This window comes from Oryctolagus cuniculus, chromosome 16 (genome assembly GCF_964237555.1).
Source record: "Oryctolagus cuniculus chromosome 16, mOryCun1.1, whole genome shotgun sequence".
Classification (NCBI taxonomy): domain Eukaryota; kingdom Metazoa; phylum Chordata; class Mammalia; order Lagomorpha; family Leporidae; genus Oryctolagus; species Oryctolagus cuniculus.
The window spans coordinates 37,938,359-37,955,778 of record NC_091447.1 but is presented as its reverse complement, the minus strand read 5'-3'; the positions used below and the strand labels follow the sequence as shown (position 1 = coordinate 37,955,778).

Genomic DNA, 17,420 nt, shown 5'->3' with positions numbered 1-17,420 from the left:
AAAATTTATTTGAAAGGCAGAGTTATAGAAAGGCAGAAGCTGAGGCAGAGAGAGAGAGACAGACAGACAGACAGACAGACACTATCTGCTGGTTTACATCCCAGAAGTGCCTGAGTTTGATTCCAGCTTTCTGCCAGTGCAGACTCTGGGAGATGATGCTGATGGGAAACCTGGGTTGCATTCCCAGCTCCCTGTTTTGGCCCCAACCCTTCCCTGGCCCTTGCATGCATCTGGGGGGTGAACCAGCAGATGGGATCTCCATCTGTCAGTCTGAATGTCTGCATATCTGCCTCCCTCCCTCCCTCCCTCCCTCCCTCCCTGTGTGTGTGTGTGTGTGTGCACGTCTCTCAGACAAAAAATTAGAATAAATGAAATTCTGAATTTACAGGTAGAGTATTTTTTACAGTAATTTCTTATTGGGTCCAGCACTGTGGTGTAGTGGGTAAAACCACCACCTGAAGTGCCCATGCATCCCATATGGGCGCTGGTTTGAGTCCCAGCTGCTACACCACTGATCCAGCTCTCTGTTATGGCCTGGGAAAGCAGTGGAAGATGGCCCAAGTCCTTGGACCCCTGCATCTGCATGGGAGACCCGGAGGAAGCCCCTGGCTCCTGGCTTTGGATCGGCACAGCCCTGGCGGTTGCAACCATCTGAACCATTTGGGGAGTGAACCAGCCGATGGAAGACTCTCTCTCTCTCTCTCTCTCTCTCTCTCTCTCTCTCTGTGTGTGTGTGTGTGTGTGTCTCAGTCTCAGCCTCTCTGTAACTCTGCCTTTCAAATAAAATAAATAAATCTTAAAAAAATGTGCAAAGTATTAAACTGAGCTTGTCACACGAAAAAATAATAATCACTTCTTATTTATTTTTAATCTCTAGTATTTTTGTCTTCCCCCACTCTCTTATTTGCTTATTCTTTTGCTGTTTTTTTTTCTTACTGTTTTCAAAAGATCAGGTTTAGTACTTATTGCTCCTCTGTATTACATTTTACGTTTTCAAATTCTCGTTTACTGTTTCTGCTCCTACTCTTGTTTTCTTCATTTTTATTTTCTTTATTTTTAGAAAGATTTTATTTTTATAAATATAAATTTAATAGGTACATCTTTTGAATATAGCAGTTCTTCCTCACATACCCACCCTCCCACACCCAAACTATCCCACCTCCTTCTCCCTCTTCCATACCATTCTTCATTAAGATTCATTTTTAGTTATCTGTATATACAGAAGATCAACTCTATACTAAGTACAGATTTCAACAGTTTGCACCCACACAGACACACAAAGTATAAAGTACTGTTTGAAGACAAGTTATATCATTAATTCTCATAGTACAACTCATTAAGGATAGAGGTCCTCTATATCGAGCAAGTGCACTGTGACTCCTGTTGGGGATTTAACAATTGACACTCTTATTTATGACGTCAGTGATCAACCGAGGCTCTCATCATGAGCTGCCAAGGCTTTGGAAGCCTTTTGAGTCCACAAACTCCATCAGTATTTAGACAAGGCCATAATCAAAGTGGAAGTTCTCCCCTCTCTTAAGAGAAAAGTATCTCCTTCTTTGATGGCCCCTTCTTCCCACTGAGGTCTCACTCACAGAGATCCTTCATATAGGTCAGTGTCTTGGCTTTCCATGCCTGAAATGCTCTCATGGGCTTTTCAGTCAGATTCAAATGCCTTAAGGGCTGATTCTGAGGTCAAAGTGCTATTTAGGACATTTGTCATTCTATGAGTCTGCTGTGTGGCCTGCTTCCTATGTTGGATCATTCTCTCCTTTTTAATTCTATCTATTATTATTAGCAGACACTTGGTCTTATTTATGTGATCCCTTTGACACTTAATCTTATCAGTTACACACTTAATATGATCACTTTAACATGTAAGATGGCATTAGTACCTGCCAACTTAATGGAATTTGGAGTCCCATGGCAAATTTTTAGCTTTACCCTTAGGTATAAGTCTGTGTGAACGTGTGCTAAACTACAATCTCCTCCTTCTGTTGTTCCCATTCATTTTTTACAGGGTTCAATTTTCAATTGGATTTAAACACCAAAGAATATTTCTGTGTTAAGCAGTGAGTTCAACTACATGGTCTTTATAGAAAATTCTGGGAGGAAGGGATAGTTTTTTTAATTTTGGGGAGTGTAAATTTTATATATTTTTGGTATCCTGTTTATCTTTGTATATTTTTGGGTATGAGTGAATTGGTAGAAAAATCTGCTTCCAGAAGTCTAAATTTTTAAAAAGTTCACTTATGAGCTTGACTTTAGTCTGTCTGTGGACCCCTCTAATTTCATTCAGGATCAAAATTATTCTTTTAAAAAAAACAAGGACAAGGTAATTCTGTATTTCTGTCTCAATTTCATAACTGTGTATGACATGTGACAGATCTCAAGCATTTCACTTTCTTATTTTTTTGGATAAGAAGACGGTTGTTTTACTGTTAGAACTTTATAAATTTTGACATTTTTGATTTGTATTACTTTTATGTGCTTGTTATCTTCCTACATTTGTTTAATTGATTTTTAGATGATTCCATTGTTAATTCCACTTGTAATTTATACAGGTTTACCTAGAATTAGTGGTGAGAATTGTTATATGTGATGCAAACAAAAGATATCAGGCACAAATAACATAAAATTGTCCTAAAATCTTTCATGGACAACAGAAAAAGAGAGGATTTAGTAATATTGAGTGAAGTTGAAAATATTAGCCTTTACTACATTTTTGGTTGTTACCAGTTGATAAAAATGTGTACCATGTTTCAATTAAGTTTAGGAAGTGCTTGGTTTAAAGTGATTTAACGTTTGCAGGAACATTATCGTATTTAATATATGTTTGTGTTTTTAAAATGTCTAATTTGGGTTAAATCACTTCCAAGGTGGCTTAAAACTCTTTTATCATGGAGCAAATTACAAAACTGAACCGGCAAGTTTCAGACACATCATTAATTATTTAAAGTTTCAGAAAATCCTGGAAATACTAAAGTTTTGGAATCTTTAAAAGTATTTACATCATGAATCCTTTTTGAATCATTCAAATCTTGAGTTAAACATGTCTATAAATGCTGCTGGTAATTCAATTCAGGGATTTTCAACATTGGTTTCTGAAATTCTTCCCATCTTCATTGTTGATTCATCGAAGTAAAACATTAGATGTATCTCTCTCTGCCTTTGTGTGATTGTTTAAGATTAGCAATTCAATTAGATTAAAATGGAGAGTTTTTTTAATCTCTGTGTGTTCTTGGGGTTTTCAGGTTCTTCTGTGCTGTTTCATGTATGGCCAACATTAACTATTTTAGGTTATTTTTTAAACTGCTTTAGTTTAACTGGTAGAGTTCTGATTGTCAGCCTTTATAATTAATGAAAGTACAGCAAGAAGGAAGACAAATTTATTTAATGACTTGAAAAATTTTTACTAAATAAACATATTTTAAAGTCCTGATTGATATTTATTATTATTCTGGTCAAATCTTTGTAAACCTCTATTTAAAAATATAGTGATATTAGTGTATGTTTGAAATAAGAATCGGAACTATTGAATTGACTCTTGATGAAATTTAAATTTCTTTTTTTTTAAGAGTTTATTTGAGAGTTAGAGTTAAAGACAGTGAGAGGGAGAGACAGAGAGAGAGGTCTTCCATCAACTCGATCACCTCCCAAATGGCTGCAACGGCCAGAGCTAAGATGATCTGAAGCCAGGAGCCAGGAGCTTCTTCTGGGTCTCCCATGTGGTTGCAGGGGCCCAAGGACTTGGTCCATCTTCTATTGCTTTCCCAGGCCATAGCAGAGAGCTGGATTGGAAGTGGAGCAGCCGGGACTCGAACCAGCATCTATATGGGAAGCCAGAACTTTAGGCAGAGACTTAACCTTCTGTGCCACAGTGCCAGCCCCCAAATACCTTTTTTAAAAAGTTTATTTGTTTATTTGAAAGGCAGAGTGATGCACACACACACACACACACACACACAGAGAGAGAGAGAGAAAGAGAGAGATCCTCTAGCATTTTCTCCTCTAGGCTTCTTATAAAATAGGAATCAGCAGTAAAATATGAGGGGAAAAATGGAGGAAATACATTTCCTTTGTATACTAAAAGTTATCTTTTTAAAAAAGTTTACTTTTTATCTACTTGAAAGACAGCAAGAGAGCAACAAGATTCTCTGCTAGTTCATTCCTCAAATGCCAACAACAGAGATTGGACCAGGTGAAGCCAGGAACCAGGAGCTGGGAACTCCTCCCAGTTCTTCCATGTGAATGTCAGACACCCAGATACTTGAGTATCTTCTACCTCCTGTGGTGCACATTAGCAGGTAGTTGTATCAGAAGGAGAGATGGTATTGGAACCCAGGCACACCACTGTGGGAAGTAGGTATTTGAAGTGTTGGCCTTAACCTACTACACCACAGTATCTACTTCCTCCAAATGCCTTTGCTCCCTTTTCAATGCCTCTTTTATCCATTTCTTTGGAAAAGAAGAGTTCCATCTTTCTCTAAGAAAATTGTATAAGAGGAGTATTAACTTCCAACTTATGTGGCTTTGCAGATTGACCAATATTCTTCAACTTTTCTATCAAGCTCTGAATGTTGGTTCTTCTCTATTGTAGCAGCTCTTAGAGTTGAGTAGTGTCTTTTCCATGTGTCAAGCTGTTTCCTCCTAAAAAGTGTGTGTGTGCTTATTACTGTGATTCCAAGTTTAATTAAAAATACAAATATATGAAGAAGGAGGCCTTATTTATATGACAATTTTGTTTTTTGATGTCTATGAAGTTTAATTACTAAAATTAAAAAGGACCTGTCAATTTGGTTGTGGTGAGATGACTTCCAAAATATTCTAGAAATCCACAGTAGATTGATTCGTATGTTTTTAAGTTCTTTTTTGCTTAACAACAGACACTGTGTAGAATGTATTTATTATATATTGTGTGTACATAAAGGTTCTATTCAGACATCCCTAACTGCAAATAAAAACCTTGGCCTAAAACCTTCTCCATGTGAGATGATTAGAGCAAGTAGTAGGCAATTTGGAAGTCAGGGAGCAGTCAGATGTTGAGCTATTAGGCACTTAGAGAGAGCTTATGTTTCCTAACCAAGCTGTTGTTCAGAATATTAAAATGAATTGTCTTTTTTTTAAATTTATAATGACAGTTGTAGATATATTATACCATGTACTTGAGACAGTTCTTCAAAATGTTGACACTGAAAAGCAGAGCATGTGGCTATCTAGAGTAGGCCAAAAATCTGAAGGAGAAAAATCTGAAAAAAAAATCTAAAGTAATGACAGTTGTGATAGATATCAGTACAGATAGAACTAAGAAATCACATTTTTAAAGATTTATGTTATGGGGCCAGCACTGTGGTGTAGTGGGTAAAGCTGCCGCCTGCAGTGCCAGCATCCCATATAGGCACCATTTTGAGTCCCGGCTGCTCCACTTCCAATCCAGCTCTCTGCTATGGCCTGGGAAGCAGTAGAAGATGGCCCCTGCACCAATGTGGGAGACCTGGAGGAAGCTCCTGGCTCCTGGCTCCTGGCTTTGGATCAGCACAACTCTAGCCACTGTAGCCATCTGGGGAGTGAACCAGAGGATGTAAGACCTCTCTCTCTCTCTCTGTGTAACTGATTCAAGTAAATAAATAAATTCTTTAAAAAATAAGATTTATGTTATGTATTTGATAGGCAGAGTTAAAGAGTGAGAGGGAGAGGGGGAGAGAGAGAGAATCTTCCATTCACTAGTTCATTCCCCAAATGGCAGCAATCACTAGGTCTGGATCAAGTCAAAGCCTGGAGCCAGAAGCTACATCTGGGTCTCCTACATGGGTGCAGGGACCCAAGTACTTCCTTGGGTGCATTAGCTGGGAGCTGGGTTGGAAGTGGAACAGCTGGGACCGAATGGATGCCTGTATAGGATGCTTGCATTGCAGGCAGCAGCTTAACTCACTGTGCTACCACACTGGCACCATATCAGTATTGTTGCTATGGGCAAATTCTCAGATCTTGAACTTAAATGAACATCATATTTTTAAAAGAATTTTTTTATTGGATAGAATCTGAATTATTTCCCTACAAATATGTCCCTTCAGCATAGATATAGTTAAAAAAATTACCTAAAATGACTGTGTTCCATGTGTGTTAATTTTCTTTTTATACTCCTTTTGAGAACCTTAAGCAAAGTGACCTACAAATAAAATAACTGAAAAGTTTCCACTGGATTTTTTCACTGATGCTGCACCAGTGATCTTGGTGCCTGTGATAGTACAAGAGTTGACCTAAACTTATCACTGTTAGAATAGCTACCTTGATGAGTTTTCTCCTACATCTGAAGTGCAGTGCTGTTGACAACCAAAACTAGTACCTTAATAAATAACTTAGAAAAGCAGACTCTTATTTCAGTAATTACTGCTTCCTTGAAATGTATTCATACATTCTAATAAAATCTGAATATTTTGTATGTGTCAGGTGCTGGGTGGGTGTTGGATGTATGATGATGAACAATATGAGCATGATCTCTGTTTTTGTGTGATTAAGTTTGGAGACCTTTTTAGTAATTGTCATTTAACAAAATGAAAATTAAAATCCACAAGTTTCTTGAAGAAAAAAGTGACCTAAAAGGCATAGCTTTACCTTTGAATGTAATTTTCTTGGTCAGACCGGTGTGTCAGGGGATTCTAGAATATTTAAAAAGGAGATATTGAAAAATATTTTGAGTTTTAATTTAGGAAAAAAATGTTAGATCCTCGGAGTGAGGATGCTAACACGTCGAGAGGTACACCCCAGAGACTCAGACTCCAGACCAGCTGATGCAAAAGCAAGAGGATTTATTCCGCGTCTGCGCAGACGGGCCTCCTGAACTCGGGAGTCTGGAGAGCGCCCCCAGTACAAGCCACACGGTTTATATACCCGCAGCGACCAATCAAAAGCACTATAGAGTCCATGTACACAGCAGTCCAATCCGCGAGTTGTTCATGTGAAGGGCATGTGTCTTCTATCCAGTCAGCTACTGGATCACATGGGAGGCATGCACCTCGTCGTCATTTTGTTGTTTACTTCTTTAGTAGTTCCTTTCCCTGCCAGTTCCATCTTGTTCACCCTGAGGGGAGACGACGTCTTGCTCCCTTCGTTCCCCTGGTGGGAGAGCGGCGTCCCGCTTCCCACACCGTTATTTGAGTATGAGGAAGTATACAAACTGGGTTAGGTCTTATCACAGCCAGGCACAAGTGTCACAGCTAGCTAAGCATAGGGTCCCTTATTTTATAGCTGCACCTAATTTTTAGCTTTGGGGGAAAAAGTTTAGGGCTGTAATTTTAAACTTTAATTTTTATTTGGGGCAAAGGTGACTTCTTGTTTTTAATGGTATTGGCTTAGGTCACTCCATCTTGGTTTGATTTTTAAGGTTCTTCAAAAAGATGACCGAAGTAGGAGTCATATAGAATAGGTAACATTTGTCAAACATTTTAAAAATAGTATAGCATAGAGCAGTATTCCCATTAAATCATTTATTAAACCTGGATGAAAATTATAACTGAATCACAAGGAGACATAATTTGTTGTTGTTGTGTAGTACAAAACAGTTTGTTATTGCTGTGTGTTTGTTTTGTTTTTAATTATCTAAGACAAATGGGAGACTTTTGTCAGTCAGAAAGAAGACTTTTGCTTATTAGATTCACTTTTTTTCCAAAAATTATATTATTTATGATACAGGCCTCATTAAGGTTGTGAGAGAAATGAATGGATCTAAATGTGAAGTGGAGGAGATGGTAAGTGTAATCAACACACAAGCAAACAGACTACCAATCCAGATGTGGAAACTGCCTGTGTCATAGTTACTATGCCCTAGAGATCATCCCATGTTGTGTTGAATAACAGCCTTATAATAGTATTCTACCATGGGAGGAATGATGCTGAATCATTTCTTTTTTTTTTTGACAGGCAGAGTGGACAGTGAGAGAGAGAGACAGAGAGAAAGGTCTTCCTTTTGCCGTTGGTTCACCCTCCAATGGCTGCCGCGGCCGGCATGCTGCGGCCGGCGCACCGCGCTGATCCGATGGCAGGAGCCAGGAGCCAGCTGCTTCTCCTGGTCTCCCATGGGGTGCAGGGCCCAAGCACCTGGGCCATCCTCCACTGCACTCCCTGGCCACAGCAGAGAGCTGGCCTGGAAGAGGGGCAACTGGGACAGAATCCGGCGCCCCAACCGGGACTAGAACCCGGTGTGCCGGCGCCGCTAGGTGGAGGATTAGCCTAGTGAGCCGCGGCGCCGGCCTTGAATCATTTCTTTTAAAAAGTTCTTTTAAATGACTTCAAGTTATTCATTTCATTAAATGTAAATAATTTATTTTTAATTAAAATAAGATGTTTAAGGTATACATGTAGTATTTTTTGTGATTTCTTACTTTCACTGAATTTTTGTTAAGTGAAAAATGGGACTAAGGTTACCTTTAATTATTAAATTCATTCTTTTCCTCACTTAAGGAGCTTAACTATATGGGATGTCTTTAAAACAACTTACAATTTTAGAAAAATTAAAGGTATGGGCTTGGGACATCCATATCCAATATCAGAATGCCTGGGTTCAACTCTGCTTCTAATTCCAGCTTCCTGCTAATGGGCATTCTCAAAGGCACCAGATGATGGTTCACGAATGTGGGCCCCTGCCGCCCTCATGGGGGAGCAGAATTGAATCCCAGACTCTTAACTTTGCCCAGGTCCAGCACTGGCTGTTGTGGGTATTTTGGGGAGTAAAGCAGCAGTTGGAAGATTCATTCTTTCTCTCTCTCTCTCTTTCTTTCTTTCTTTCTTTCAAATAAATAAGACTTTAAAGAAAAATAGCAAAGTAATTTGTAATCATATGATGTAGAAACTTTGGCTTGGAAGTGAGAATGAATTTCAAAATCTGATCTCCAGATTTTGTTTACATATTGCAAGGTGTCCAGCGCGTAACAGATTTTCCCAGGCAGACGAATTGATTAATTCACAGGCTTTTATTGGGGTTCCACTCCCGGGCGAGGTTCACGGTCCCAACAGAGCAACAGAGCGGGGGACGGAGAAGTCGCGCGTCAGAGATTGGGAGAGCTCCTTTTATAGATTCAGGGCATGAGGGTTAAAGGTTGAGGCGGGTCTGATCCTTGTTGGTTGACCTTTAGGCACCCACCGGGGACCTTGACAAGGACTTTTCTTCCCCGCTAGTACAGGTAGGGACTTCTCCATTCCCGGAAGTATAGGCCTTCCTCCTTGCGGATCCCAAAGCTACCAGTCATCAGTACTGTTTTATGGTTGTTTATGATTGGTTTTTGATAATTCACCAACATATTCTAAGAAAATCTGCTTAGAAAACTTCCACACTAATTAAACTTGATATCTAATTGTTATTTCAGAATTTTAAACCATGATAAAAAACTATGGATTTTATTTCTCATTGTTTTATAATACATTTCAGGAAAACCAATATTTTAGATTTGACACAGAGATTTGTTATTTTACTAGTATATTGAGTAACCTGATTAATTAACTTCACATTTTTATATAATACATTTTTATTTTTATTTTATATTTACTTATTTACTAGAAAGAGAGAGAATGCATCCATTGATTCACTTCCCAGATGTGCACAAGAGGAGCCAGGAACTCAATTCACGTGTCAGGATCCTAATTACTTGAGCCATCAGTGCTGCCTCTCAGGGTATACACCAGCAGAAAGTTGGAGTCAGGAGCCAGAGCTGGATATTGAAACCTGATACTCATCATGTGACTTGAGAAACTTAACCAGCATCTTAAACAATTGGCCAGATACCTGCCCCATATTATAAAGTGCAAATCAGACAAAACTGGCATCACTCATTTAGTAAGGAGAAATACTGCAGTTTATATTTTTCCAAGTAATATATTAACTGTAACTGGAATGTCTTTTCTTTATTCCCAAAGATATTTGGAAATATGATGAATTTTTTATAGTATACCTTAATATTAGAAGTATTTTAATTGTTTTTGTAAATACCTTCTGTGACAGTGTATGCAGGTAAAGCCATACGTGGGTCAGTTTTTGTTTGCCACAGCATTTCTAGCATGGAATAAATGAATGAAGAAACACAGTGTAAATGCATATTCTGAAATGTAAAATATGTACCTTCAAAATTATACTTTTATTTTGAAGAAAAAACTATATACATCTGATAAATTGAAACAGGTACTGAGAAATTTTGTGGATGTGTGGTATATCTCTCATTGTAATTGCTCATATCTAAAAATCTTCTCCTGGAGATTCCTGTGTCTTTAGCTTCTGTGTATCTGATGATGCCAGGATTTATTTCTGCTTTGGATTTAAAGGTCTTTTAATTACTCTGTATAGACATCATTCTTGAGACATAGCAGTTACTAAATATGCACAATAGCAGAAGTGTAGAAGCACCTCCTTGAGAAACCAGAAACTGATTTTCATGTTCTTTTCTCTCAGCAATATCAGTATAAGCTTTATGTAATTTCAAAGATTTTAAAAGAAACCTCTTTATGGGGGCCGGTGCTCTGGCGCAGCAGGTTAATCCCCGGCGTGAAGCTCTGGCATCCCATATGGGTGCTGGTTCAAGACCCGGCTGCTCCACTTCTGACCCAGCTCTCTTCTATGGCCTGGGAAAGCAGTAGAAGATGGCCCAAGTCCTTGGGCCCCTGCGCCCGCGTAGGAGACCTGGAAGAAGCTCCTGGCTCCAGGCTTCAGATCGGCACCACTCCGGCCGTTGCAGCCAATTGGGGAATAAACCATTAGATGGAAGACCTCTCTCTCTTTCTCTCTGTCTCTCTGCCTCTCCTATCTCTGAGTAACTCTTTCAAATAACTAAATAAATCTTTAAAAGAAAATTTAAAAAAAGAAACCTCTTTAAATTAAGATTCAGTAAGTCTAAAGAAATGTGTGTGTGTATGTGTGTTTTTAAAGCTTCCAGAGTGATTTTGATAATCAGTCAAGTTTAGAAACCATTGATTACAGTTAATTTCTTTAGGATTTGCTAATGTGTATACCTCCAAGTAGGAGAAAATGGAATTTTTTAATATAAAAATTATGTTTAGGAGATGACATAACTTCTCTTTTATTGTATTTTTTTTCCTGAGGAGTAAATTTCCCTTTTTATTATTTAATAAAATTAAGTGAAGACTTAGCTAAAAACACCTCTGTAGTAGCTTGAAAAGATCCAAAAGATACAGTGCTAAAATTCAATCCGTAAGCTGGAGGGGAGGATCACAAGTGTGTGATTTTGAAATCTCTTCTGTTTGAAACCAATCCAGAATCTTGAATTGGATCCAGTATATAGTATGCTACAAATGGAAAGATTAAACTGGAGCAATATAATTAGGGTAAGCCATTGCATCTGCACTTGTATCACAGCAACTGAATTTGAAACCAGCTGCAAAATGGTGACTAATCTCTCTGGCAAGCCCACATGAGAGTGGAGTACAATGAGCCAGCTTCAGCCTCCTGAGCACATGTTTCTTCAACGCGCCTCCGAGCAGGTGATGGTGGTGATGCAATCTGATTACACTTTTGAATGTATTCTAAGCACAAGCAACAATTGATTCTCACAAGGGATTTCACAAAACACTTCAACTGTATATGTTTTTGGATATTTTCAACTATAGAAGGCCATGGGAACTAGCATTTGTTTTCTTTCATCTTAGTGGCTGTAGCACTTGATAATACCCTGTAATCTGAAGTTTCAGAAGCTTTCATTAGTTTTCACATGTGAAATGAAGATGAGAAAAAAATGTGGGAAGCAGAAAGTATACACAGAGTTGTGATTCAGAATTGTTCACAACTACTTAATACTGATGAATTGAAATAATGAAATTCTCCAGACTGTTTAATTTTGTACAAAGAGGAGATGGTCAGTGTGCCCTTAAAGTGTTTAAGTGGTTCTCAAACCTTTGCATTATTATAGATGCACCTCCCAAGCCATTACCTGTCCTGATGAGGTGATGTTTAATAGTGTCTTGAACATGAAAAGTGTTGAACAAATACTCAGTTGATTTGGACTTGAGGCTTTATTTTTCGTCTTTGAAGTGAATAATAGTTTCTTTTTCCAGTGTACCACAGAGGGACTTGGTGAGAATATATGTCCTCTTTGGAGGAAAGAGATGCTACCACATCTAAAATATATTCACAAGTATTATTTCAAATAGGTAGTTCAGAACAGAATACCTGGCCATTGCTTCTTAAACTTAATTATTATAAATATCCAAAAAATGCAATGTAGTTTGCAATAAAGGACATGAACTCCAGAAGACCGTTAAAACATTGAACGTGCAAATTATAAACCTCTGAGAATAAAGGGGGAAATGGGGTGTGAAAAACCCTATCCTGGTGGTCTTCAGGCATGGTGTTCAGCACAGTGACTTTGGATGCTTGTCAGAAGTGAGTAAGCCTGGGCCCTGTCCCTCTCACTTCTCATTCTGTCGGTTTGGAGTGGGTCCCAGGCACCTGTGGTTTTCATCATTTCCCTCCCTAAACTGCCCCCCGCCATGATTTTGATATATGTCAAAATGTGAGAAACACTGACCCAGACTACTATAGTGTTATGGAACTACCAACTACTAGTATAAATATAGTATTATACTGTAGACTGTTATGCTTCCTAGTTGCCAAACTGAGTTTTTCCTTGTGAGAAATAAGCTTTTTTCATGGCAATTATAAAAAGGCTTTTTGGAAAAAAAAGATTATTGTTGAAAGTCGTGATTTTGTAGAAGCCAATTTGTTTTTTCCTGTTTTTACTCAAACTTTTAATAAGAAGGAGCATTTTACTCAAGAAGTAAAAGCATTCAGTGATGGTAAAATGAACTGAGTGCAAATCTGTTGTTTTCTAGTTGTCTAAACTTATAGAAAATCAGCATTTACAGTACCTGGAGAAATAATGGGTTGTTGGCATATATTATGGATTCAATTTTGTTCCCCCCACCAAAAAAAAAAAACAGTACCTGTACATGTGACCTTATTTGGATATATAATCCAAATAATATAATATAATATATAAAATATATATAATTTGCATATATAATCCAGTTAAGATGAGGTCACATTCACTAGAGTGAGCCCTCATCTGGAGACTGGTATCCTTCTGAGAAGAAGAAAATTGGGACATAGATAGACACACACAAGAGGGTATGTGTAGGATGGGGGGAGGTTATGTGAGAGCAGATGAAGAGACTGGAGTGATGCAGCTGCAAGCCAAGGAATATCAAAGGTCACAGGCATTTGGGGAGTGAACCAGTAGGTGAATGATCTTTGTATGTCTCTATCAAATAAAAAAAAATTTAAAAATTAATATAATATTATAAAGCCTACCTTAGAGATTGATGCATGGGTTAAATGAGTAGCCATATCTGGCACGTAGGAAACATTCACGAATGGTATTTCTTTCTGCTATATGAATAGTGTCACAATTCCAATAGCCTTTTCACTGTGCTGTTCTCATTCATTAATGTATGTAGTTATGAGAGGTAGGTGAGAGTTCAAGACTCAGGGAATAGCAATGTGTAATGCCCTTTTGGTGGGAGGGAACATAGCTCATTTGGTGAGTTGGAAAAAAGCCCTTATATTGGTATGGAGATAACAAGAAGGAGTATGGAACATGAGGCTGGGGAATTAGGCAGAAGCATGCCTTGGTAGACCTTGTGAGCTCTGGTTACGTTTATCTCAAGAGCTGTGGAAACAGTGACAAACATTAAGCTAAAGGAGGGGATGACTTGAAAAGATGTTCCATTTTCCCCTTTAGTTGAGAGGACTTAGCCTTCTCAGACACATGCTGCTCTTTCTCATGAACTTGGGGCTTTGCTTCTGTCATTAAGGTTGTCAGTCTCTTGCAGCCACTCTACCACTTCGGTCCATTTCTCTTATACTCATAAATAAGGTTGCCATCTTCTGAGCTGAGTATATCTGATATGCATGGCTCACTGCTGTCCTCCACTTGTACCCAAGACTTAACAAAGCCCTTGGATTTGGTGTTTCCATTCGTAAATCCTGTAGTCAGTCTGGGTAACTCTGAAATCCATGATGCTAACAGCTTAACCTCAATCTCTTGTTCTTCACCAGTGACTTTTTTTATATTTTTATATATATTTAAAAATGTATTTATTTATTTGAAAGGCAGAGGCAGAAGGAGAGAGATGTCTTCCATCTGCTGGTTCACTCCCCAGATGGCTGCAATGGCTGGAGCTGCACTGATCCGAAGCCAGGAACCAAGAGCTTCTTCCAGGTTTCCCACCTGGGGTAAAGAGCCCAAGGACTTGGGCCATCTTGTACTGCTTTCCCAGGCCATAGCAGATAGCTGGATGGGAAGTGGAGCAGCTGGGAGTTGAGCCTGCACCCATATGAGATGCCAGCACTGCATGTGGCATCTTTACCTGCTATGCTACAGCGCTGGCCTGGCCAGTGACTTTCACCTTTTCTACTTCAGCAGTACTTTGACCACAAAGGCCTTGATCTAGACTGTATAATAAGAATAGTGCTACTTCTGACATCTCAAATCTCAAACCCAGAGTCCATATGCTGTTACATCAAGTTGTCTTTTTTGCTGCTATTCGTACTTCTTCACCTAACTGACAGCCATTTGTTCAGTCTCTCCTCACTTCCTCATTTATTTTCTTAAGCAGTTGAGCCTGTGGTGAATCCTTGTAGGCTGTGAAATCGGGTCTCTCATTATTTTTATCCTTGCCAGTTTTCTATTATAGATAAACCTCACGTTTTCCTTTTACTAATCCTATACCCAACCTACTAAGCATTCCAGGAGAAAACTTTAAGGATGCTTGTCAGACTTGCTTTTTAGTTATCTGAGCCACAGGCCTTTCTTTTTTATTATTATTATTATTATTTTTGACAGGCAGAGTGGACACAGAGAGAGAGAGAGACAGAGAGAAAGGTCTTCCTTTGCCATTGGTTCACCCTCCAATGGCCGCTGTGGCTGGCGAGCAAAATACACTTCTTAGAGTAAATGAAGCAGCTGAGTTGAACTGTTATGTTCTTACAGTGTGGCTTTCTTAAAGGATTTTCAAATGATTTTGGTCTACATTGCTGAAAGGTGTAATAGACTTATTTTTATTTATTTATTTTTTGACAGGCAGAGTGGACAGTGAGAGAGAGAGACAGAAAGGTCTTCCTTTGCCTTTGGTTCACCCTCCAATGGCTGCGGCCGCGCACTGCGCTGATCCGCTGGCAGGAGCCAGGTGCTTCTCCTGGTCTCCCATGGGGTGCAGGGCCCAAGGACTTGGGCCATCCTCCACTGCACTCCCAGGCCACAGCAGAGAGCTGGCCTGGAAGAGGGGCAACCGGGACAGAATCCGGTGCTCCGACCGGGACTAGAACCCAGTGTGCTGGCGCGGCAAGGTGGAGGATTAGCCTAGTGAGCCACGGCACCGGTGTGGCCTTTCTAATCAGCCTTGTCTTAATAGGGTAGATTTCAACCTTGACAATACACTGGAATTGTATGGAATACTCTAAAAAATACCAATGCCTGGGTTCCACCCGTAGAGATTTTTATATAATTTGCCTTATAAACACCTGGCAGGCACTTTCAGCAGGTTCCCACATGATTAAGTTCCCACGTGATTGGAATGTGCAGTCAAGGTTAGGAACCACTGTGCTTAGGTGCCTACAGAGGCTGATGGGTATGTTTACTGCTACTTGAGTTTCTTGCTGCCCTTCATTTGAAGTAGATGATCTAGATGATCTTACCTCATCAGCTGCTTTTCTTTTTCTACTATTAGATTTACTTTTAATTGTACTTTACTTTTAATTTGTACTTGCCTAGTTCATTGTGTTTTGTTGTTGTTGTTGTTGTTGTTGTGGAGGGTGGGAGGAGATTGCCTGTGTCCCAACGTTTGACTCCTTTGAAGATACACTGACAATCCTCCACTTCTTACTTCAGAGTTGGCAGAGTTAAAAAAAAAAAAAAAAAAGACCAGCATGTGTTTTCTCTTGAAAAATAATCCTGGGAAAAATCCCCCAAACCACTAACCCTGAAATAAGCAATATTAAGTAGAAAAATAATGATTTTTGAAGCAGATGATATTTGATGAAATATACTGAAATGTGATCACTGAAAAATGGTGGGGCCTGGATAGGGACAGCAGTGGGAAGGGCAAGAAGGACTTTGTACATTATACTAAAATTGCTGTAGTCTGATTTTTAGATAAGTTGACAGTTCATTTCTCCTGAAGAAAAGAGCAAATGGATCAGGTATGTGTGTGTTTTTAAGACAACTGTTTTATTTCATTTATTATTTTTATTTATTTGAAAGGAAAGGAGGCAGAGAAAGATCTTCCATTCACTGGTTTCCATTCCATATGCTTGCAACAGCCAGGGCTGGGGCAAGTCAAAGGCATGAGTCTGAAACTCTATCTGAAACTCCCATGTTGGGAACTCCCACATGGGAGACTCCCACATAGTTGAGCCATCACCATCTGCATTAGCCGGAAGCTGGAATCAAAAGAGGAGCCAATTCTTGGGCCCAGACAGTCTAATATGGGATGTGGGTGCTCCAAGAGGTGTGTTAACAGCTATGCCAAACACCTGCTCCCCAAACATGTGTTTTAGGGACACCTGTAGTAAACGTACAGCATATGGCCATGTGCTTCATAGAGGAAACACGTATTTAGAGACATGAAGCCCATTTGGGAGCCATCTGCAGTTGTCTAGGCAATAATGATGAAGATTTGGACCAGAGTAGTGGCAGTGAGGATGAAAAGAAATAGCCTCTGGAAGTGTTTTTAGAGATAGACTCTAGAGGAGTAGGTAAGTTTTCTGTTCTGGAGAACTGCATCAAAGGTTGATAAATATTTGTTAATTTGCTCATAATAATTAACCAAAAACACATGTCTGGTTGCCCACTATTTGTAAACTGCTATAAGAACAGAACTTCTCTGGGGCTGGTGTTGTGGTGTAACAAGCTGCCACCTGCAGTGCAGGCTTCCCCTGTGGGCATCAGTTTGTGTCCCAGCTGCTCTGCTTTGAATCCAGCTCCCTGCTAGTGCAACTGGGGAAACAGAAGTAGATGGCCTAAGTCCTTGGGCCCTGAACCCACATGGGAGACCTGGATGAAGCTCCTGGCTCCTGGCTTTGGCCTGGTCCAACCTTGGTTGTTGCAGCTATATAGGGAGTGAACCAGCAGACAAAATATCATTCTCTCTCTAATTCTGCCTTTCAAATACATAAAATAAATCTTTAAAAAAATTTAAAAAACTTTTCAGAAAAAAGTTAAAATTTTTAGAAAAAGACTTTTTGAAAGAAAATCCAGATGTTGCTGACTTATGATCAGATTATGTTCTGATAGACTCATCATAAGTAGAAAAATAGCATAGATGAAAAATGTATTAATACATCCAACCTGCTGAACATCATAGTAGCAAAGGATGCAATAGACTGTCAGTGGAATCCCATCATGGTCACGTGGTGGACTGGG

General features: G+C 39.2%; 1 protein-coding gene across 14 annotated transcripts in view; it reads left to right on the top strand.

Annotated features, from left to right (window-relative positions):
- The window catches only part of UMAD1 (UBAP1-MVB12-associated (UMA) domain containing 1), a 292,340-nt gene that overhangs the window by 59,855 nt on the left and 215,065 nt on the right, over positions 1 to 17,420 (top strand). The window contains exon 3 of one of the 14 annotated variants that reach the window (XR_011383190.1): positions 427 to 15,961. The exons of the other annotated variants lie outside the window; for them this stretch is intronic. The gene's annotated coding sequence lies outside the window, so the exon portion shown is untranslated. Of the gene's footprint in view, positions 1 to 426; positions 15,962 to 17,420 lie in introns of those variants that run through there. 14 annotated transcript variants of the gene reach the window in all.